Below are 7,478 nucleotides of genomic sequence, written 5' to 3'. Positions count from 1 at the left end.
CTTTTAATCATTCTATCTGCTATTTGACTAGTGTGGCCTGAGCTTGATTTACTCACCAATCTTCTCTTGTTTTCACCGGTGTCATGTGACCGTCCTATAGCTTCCTCTGCTCAGAATGCATCATCTGCTGTACTTACAGATTACCATCCCTCTCCAGTGTTTCATCTGTAAGTGATCATTACATTACCACCAGCATTGGTGGTAATATAATGTTGTAATGGATTTTTTTGGTATTTGCTCCATGTTGTATCTATTTGTTGCTAAAAATCTGCACTCCACTATTTGCATATATGAAGTAAATGCAGTCAAATCTGTAAGTATTTGGACAGTTTCTCAGTTTTTATGAATTTTCTCTCTGTACGATAGAACAATGCATTTTGATCCAAACAGTCAAGACATGATTGAAGTGCAAACTTTCAGCTTTATTTATTCAGCCATAATTGGTGACAGCCTCAACTTTGACTTTATAACACCAACCTTAACTCTTCTGAAGAGGCTCAAAAATGACTTTTAAAAATGTGTTATATTTAGCTTTCCACATGTTATGAAAATGTGGAAAGTTAAAAATTTTCTTTGTTTATCTAACGACTGCCAAAACCTCGGAGAACAATTTTAAAAAGTAGCACAGAGTTGGGGTTAAGGTCGTCACCAATTATGACTTAGGCCTGATTTAGACTTCAGTGGGAAACCTTTGTAGAGCCTATGACGTAACCTAGTGGTCAATGTCATTTTCCACAATTATGCTTGTGTATGGTTACATTTTAATTACCATGTGGTCATGTCCTGCGGTTACAGACAGTGTCAGCCGGAAAAAAAATTCAGTGCCGGGACTTTTTTCCCTCTTGGGTCCCCGCTCTTTGTTCTGGTCCTTATTTTTTTTTTTTTTTTGGAGGCAAACATTTGCTTAGGTTTCCATTCCTTTGTTCTTCATGTCCATTCTGGCAGTTTCCGTAATGTCCCTGTAGTTATATTGATGATTGTTATTCTGTCAATGATAAATTCAAAAACTGCAGTGAAAAAGTAGCCAGAAATGCACAGGAGGAATCAAGGGTGCTGAACAAGGCCAATCACAATATTTGAGTTACATTTCTCGGGAGGTGCACGTCTGGACTGAAAGCTTGCAATAAAGCTTGAAGAGCATCTCAGCAGACAAATTGCAGTATTTGGTAATGTCTATGAGGAGACAAAGGGCTTACATGCAAGTATAAAAACAAATATACTAAATTTATAATTTTTTAAACTGGACAATTACTTTTGAGTCTCTGAAAATAGGGGACTATGTATAAAAATGGCTGTAATTCATAAAGAGTTAATGTCAGTACATGCACTGTATTTATAGGCTTGCCCTTTAAAGTTGACAAGCTTTAATACTGGCCCAATAGAAAAAACCTTCTTAAGCCTGAGGTCCCCTATGTTCATCCCGTTGTCACCACCGCCCTGCTGAATCTCCCTGCTGTATTTTTAGAGCTGCCAAATAAAGATGCACGGGGCCCTCCACTGACAAACCGGAAACCAACTATCACACACACACATCCCCTCCCCGAATTACCAAGCTGTAGTCACAGCACCCAACCCCAGTCCTGCTTGGGACTGCATCACATTTGGCGACACCATGGGGTGGTGCTATATATGTATGGACCCTAAAAAATTAAGAGAGAAGGGACCCACATATAGACAAGCAGGGTTAGAGGTGTTCACTCTGTGAGTCTCTGATCCAAGAAAGAGTCTCACGGGAGACAAATGTATCTGTGAAGGAAGCAGCCAAGAGACATGGCAAGATGGAGAGAGAGAAAGAGAGCGAATGAGGGGGCCTGGGAATTGAGAGGACAGGAGAAAGGGAGGAGAGATGGGGAAAGAAAGGATATTGATTTCCACCTTAAAGAGGCAATCTCCGCTTCTCAGGAGCTCCAGGGAGTAAGCGTGTATCTGTGCCTGTATGTGTGTGTGCGTATGTGTATGATCTGTCCTGGGATCGCAGACTGAAGACACGGGTGCACACAAGCGCGCACACACACACACACACACACACACACACACACACACACACACACACATAAATACACAATTTGGAATGTTAACAATGTTTAGAAAAAATCAGACAAAGCGCAGAGCAAAAGAGAAAATAACACCTTTAAACTAGTCATTTTGTGCCCTGCCTCCTTCAAAGGCATCCCACTGCTCTAATTAGTTTTATTAGCTGCAATCTTTTTCCTCTTTTGAATTTTTATGAGTTTTATGTTGTCTTTTTATTTCACACCTTCTTCTCAACAGTTTTTCTTTTTTTAAACTTTCATCAAAAACATTAAGTAAAGGATTTTTCAGTGACTGCTTACTGAATGCTGAAGATTCAAACTACACTAAGACTACATCAGAGTCACATTTTTACTAATTGTAAACATTTTTACATTTTTACTGCATCCGTTTTAGACGGTAGTGCCAATATCAGTAAACAAGCTTTTTTCCCCTCAGAAATAGATATATAATAAAATATAATAGCACATTTGTACATTCTTTGAACTACAATATGTAAAATGAGTGGCAGCTTTTCATCTTTCAGACATTGTTGGTTTTTACATTAATGACCCTTATATCTTTGGGCAGACACCAGAGACTACAGACTTTAGAGAAAGACCTGTCATGATCCTGGGCCATGTTGGCCCAGCAGTCTTAGTATTCATGCATTTTTGTATTTTGTTCCTTATTTGATTTCCCCTTGTGACTTTTATCCCCTGTATGCCCCTCTATGTATCTGTGAGCCCTCGTCTCCCCTCCTTGTGTTTCATTCGATGTTGGGCGACCGTGGCTCAAAGAGTTGGCAGTTCGTCTTGTAACTGGAAGGTTGCCGGTTCGAGCCCGGCCCGGACAGTCTCGGTTGTTGTGTCCTTGGGCAAGACACTTCACCTACCGCCTACTGGTGTTGGCCAGAGGGGCCGATGGCGTGATATGGCAGCCTCGCTTCTGTCAGTCTGCACCCGGGCAGCTGTGGCTACAACCGTAGCTTGCCTCCACCAGTGTGTGAATGCGAGAGTGAATGAATAGTGGCATTGTAAAGTGCTTTGGGTGCCTTGAAAAGCGCTATATAAATCCAATCCATTATTCCATGTTTCCCCAGCCCACTATGCCCGTGCTCTCTCTCTCTCTCCTCTTGTCTGCACCTCTGTGTACTTCCTGTTTTACTTTGACAGTCTCCCGTCAGTGTGGTTTACTCCTGCCATGTCTCGTTATGTTTATCTGTGTCAGCTGTGTTCCCCGTGTGCTTCCACTTCCCTCGTTAACCCTCTGTGTATTTATGTGCATGTCTCCCTCAGTTCGGTGTTGCGTCTTCAATGTCTCCTCCCCGAACTTGTGTGTCTTTCTGTGTTCCCTCGGTCTTCTGTTAGTATTCCCAGTTTAGTTCTGTTTCATTGTAAGGCCTGCAATAAAGCAGTGATTTTGAGTTCAGTTCCTGTCTCCGTGAGTTTTGCGTTTGGGTCCTCATCTGCCTCCACACAGCCAGTTCATGACAAGACCAACATTACACACAACTCACAACTAATATGTTATGGCGTTATTTTTGTGCCACTATTCTGAGCGCACGTAAAAAAAATTGCAGGTGCAAGTGTTGCATTTTGGGGAGAAATTTATTTTGAGTGAAGAAAAGGTAAATTTGAGTGAACAAAATTCATTGCTGGGTGCAAAAAATGTATTTCAGTGTTTGCTATTATCCATACACACACACACAATAGCAGCCCCTCTCGCTCAGTTTTTGCATTTGCGCTCGCTCGCAATGTGTTGCTTGCACTCTCAACATTTCTGCCCATGCGCATTCAACTCTTTCTCTACACTGTTATATTTGTGCCACAAAACCAGCCAATCACAGACTTGGATGCAAAAAAATCTGATTGGCTGTTTTGGTCTCCAATCAGCTCAAAATGACGAAATGCAATATCCCAGAATCCATTTCGTCCAAAACTCAAACGAGGCAGTGGCGGAGGAACACAGAGTGGCAGAGTTTGAAATATTACTCTTTCTGGGTCACAAAATAAACTTTCAAGATATTTTCATGCTAGAATGGTGCTGTGTAAACTTCAAATATCTGCTCGATTTATCAAGACATTACATATTTGCAAAAGTGCTCTAACGTTTTCGGAGATGCCTGTTACCCACCAGCTGACCGCATAGCTGGACTGGCCATTGGGCATAGCTGGACTGGCCACTGCCCGGTATCGCTCAAAATAAATTTCTCCTCAAAATGCAACACTTGCACCTGCAAATTATTTTTACGTGCGCTCAGAACAGTGGCACAAAAATAACGCCATAATATGTGAGACCCGTTAGTATAGAAGGTTGTAATTTATGAAACATTTACAGCCCTATTAAACTCTCAGGACATCTTGCCATCTGCAAGAAGAGAGAGTGCCTCTCTTATCTCTGGATTAGAAAAGTATCCATTTTTGAAAATATTACCACTTTTTAAACGTCACGTCTTTGACTATTTAACTTTGGTAATTTAACCCCAGCTCATGTGCCTCAAGGTCATCTCCTTGGGCAGTGCTGCACCACTTTCAGCACAGCTATTTTTATATTGCCCTGCTGTATTTACCCTCACACATGTGTGACACACACTGAAGCTTTTTCTGTGTGTTAAAATTGACTTCTTAGTCTTTAAGTTTACTCTGGGAAAGAGGATGAAGTGACAGGGAGTAAAATTCAAGTGGGTTGTTATGCACAGATTATGTTGATGAGCCCAAAAAAACTTCCCAGTGTGCTGTGCTGTGCAGGCACACTTGGACCTCAACACAACACTTATGATCATCTCAGGGACACAGCTCCAGCTGTGAGCACAGAAGCCCATCCACCTGCTGTTCGCACACACACAGCCAATCAGAAGAAAGCCAACTCAAAGGGAGGGTGGCCTGAAATGTAAATAAATAAACTGCTGTTTTCAAACCTCAGATAAAGGCAAACATAAAAGGGATACATTTATTATTTTGAAGTGTGATTATGCAAAGCTGCTCTAATAGTCTAATAGTCCAAGAATTAAAATAGAACTTGTGTAAGTACAGCTAATACAGCTGGTGGCCTTCTGAGGCTTTCCTGTGATAACTATGTCAAAAAACAAATACACGTATTCACAAATCTACAGGGTGGGCCATTTATATGGATACACCATAATAACATAGGAATGGTTGGTGATATTAAAGTCCTGTTTGTGGCACATTAGTATATGTGAGGGGGCAAACTCCTCAAGATGGGTGGTGACCATGGTGGCCATTTAGAAGTCGGCCATCTTGGATACAACATTTGTTTTTTTCAATGGGAAGAGGGCCATGTGACACATCAAACTTATTGGTAATGTCACAAGAAAAACAGTGGTGTGCTTGGTTTCAACGTAACTTTATTCTTTCATGAGTTATTTACAAGTTTCTCTTTGTTCACAGCCATTGACATGTTGAAGAGGTTAACACGTGAGGAGCGGATCGAAATTGTGTTGATATCTGGTGAACGCAGTAACCGGGTCATTGCAAGAGATTTCAATGCAAGACACTCTACGAGACCACCCATCTCCGATGCTACAGTTAGCAAACTGCTTGCTTTCGTGGAACTGGTTCAGTGTTGGATTTGCCAAAATGTGGAAGCAAGAAAACTGTCACTAATGAAGAAACATCAGTGGCTGTCCTAGCTTCATTCAGCAAGAGCCCACAGCGTAGCACTCGCCGCATGTCACTGGAGAGTGGCATTAGTCGATATTAGCTACTCACAAATGGCACCCTTACAAACTCCAGCTACTGCAGCATCTCAACGAGGATGACCCAGATCGGCGCCCAGAATTTGCAGAATGGGCAAAACAAAAATTGGAACAGGACCCTCAGTTCACGCAGAAGATTTTGTTCAGTGATGAGGCAAACTTCTATGTGAATGGTGAAGTTAACAAACAAAACCACCGCTATTGGTCTGACACTAACCCACATTGGATGGATCCCTCCAAGACTGTTGGAACAACAAAAGTGATGGTTTGGTGTGGTATATGGGGTACAACGATAGTGGGTCCATTCTTCATCAATGGAAACCTCAAGGCTGCTGGATCTTTGAAATTGCTACATGATGATGTGTTTCCCTCTTTATGCACTGAAGCTGGTACGTTCCCTGAGTTTTTCCAGCAAGATGGTGCACCACCACATTATGGGTGCCAGGTCCGAGCATTTCTAGATGAACAGTTTCCTGGAAAGTGGATTGGTCGTCGTGGGCCAGTTGAATGGCCCCCATGGTCTCCCGATCTGACCCCCTTAGACTTTTATCTTTGGGGTCATCTGAAGGCAATTGGCTATGGTGTGAAGATACGAGATGTGCAGCACCTGAAACTACGGATACTGGATGCATGTGCTGGCATTTCTCCTGCGGTGTTGTTATAAGTGTCTGAAGAGTGGGAAAGAGGGTTGCATTGACAATCCAACACAATGGGCAGCACATTGAACACATTTTATTTATTTATTTATTTTTTTAATGATCTATTTAAATTTATTTTTTTCACAAATCATGGTCACAATACATAATGGAAACGTTGCCATTATACACAAAAAAAGAAACAAAACAAAAAAAAAAAAAAAAAAGAAAAAAAAGAAAAGAAACCCCCCCCTCCCTCCCCACCCGAGGCTCATGTAAAGAGAAACAAAACAAAACAAACAAAAAATGTATGTCACACATCTGGAAAATACGTTTTTATATAGTCAATAAATGGGTTCCAAGTCGCAGAGAATTTTTGTTGTGATGGGAGAACTCTGTATCTAAGTTTTTCCAGTGGTAAAAAGAAAAGCACCTCCTTTAACCATTGTATGTATGAAGGAGCCTTATCAGACTTCCAGTGGAATAGAATAAGTCTACGGGCAAGCAATGTAGCAAATGCTATGGCATTTTCCTGAGATTTACTCGTTTTGTATTGAGATGGCATAACTCCAAAAATGCCAATGCGGAAATCAAGCACTAAGTTCTGCGCACTGATATGAGATAATGCTTTAAATATATTTCCCCAGTAATTATCCAGGTTCGGACAAGACCACATCATGTGACCCTCATTTGCTGGATTATGTCCACACCTGGGACAGGCAGGATCGACTTCTGGGAAAAATTTTGAAAGCCTCTCTTTTGTATAATGAAGACGATGAAGAATTTTAAACTGAATTAAACCATGGCGAATGCAAAAGGAGGAAGTATGTATACGATTTAAACAAGATCTCCACTCATCATCAGATAGATCCACCCCAATGTCTTTTTCCCAATTATTTTTAGTTTTTTCCCAAGTAATACGCCTTAAGCTCTGTATCAGTTTGTATATGACGGAGATTCTCCTTTTGCCAAAAGGATCTATTTCCAAAATGGTATCCACTTGATTTTTAGGAGGTAGGTACGGGAAAGAAGGAAACAATGTTTTTGCAAAACTTCGTATTTGCAAGTATCTAAACATATGTGAGGTTGGTATATTGTAATCTCTCATCAGAGCG

At 41.2% G+C, this 7,478-nt stretch overlaps 1 long non-coding RNA gene across 1 annotated transcript in view; it reads left to right on the top strand.

Annotated features, from left to right (window-relative positions):
• The window catches only part of LOC146494855 (uncharacterized), a 328,407-nt gene that overhangs the window by 211,157 nt on the left and 109,772 nt on the right, over positions 1–7,478 (top strand). The gene's annotated exons all lie outside the window — the stretch shown is intronic.

Source organism: Neolamprologus multifasciatus, chromosome 20 (genome assembly GCF_963576455.1).
Source record: "Neolamprologus multifasciatus chromosome 20, fNeoMul1.2, whole genome shotgun sequence".
Lineage (NCBI taxonomy): Eukaryota > Metazoa > Chordata > Actinopteri > Cichliformes > Cichlidae > Neolamprologus > Neolamprologus multifasciatus.
Note: the sequence above shows the minus strand (reverse complement) of the source record. Positions and strands in the feature narration are given on the sequence as shown.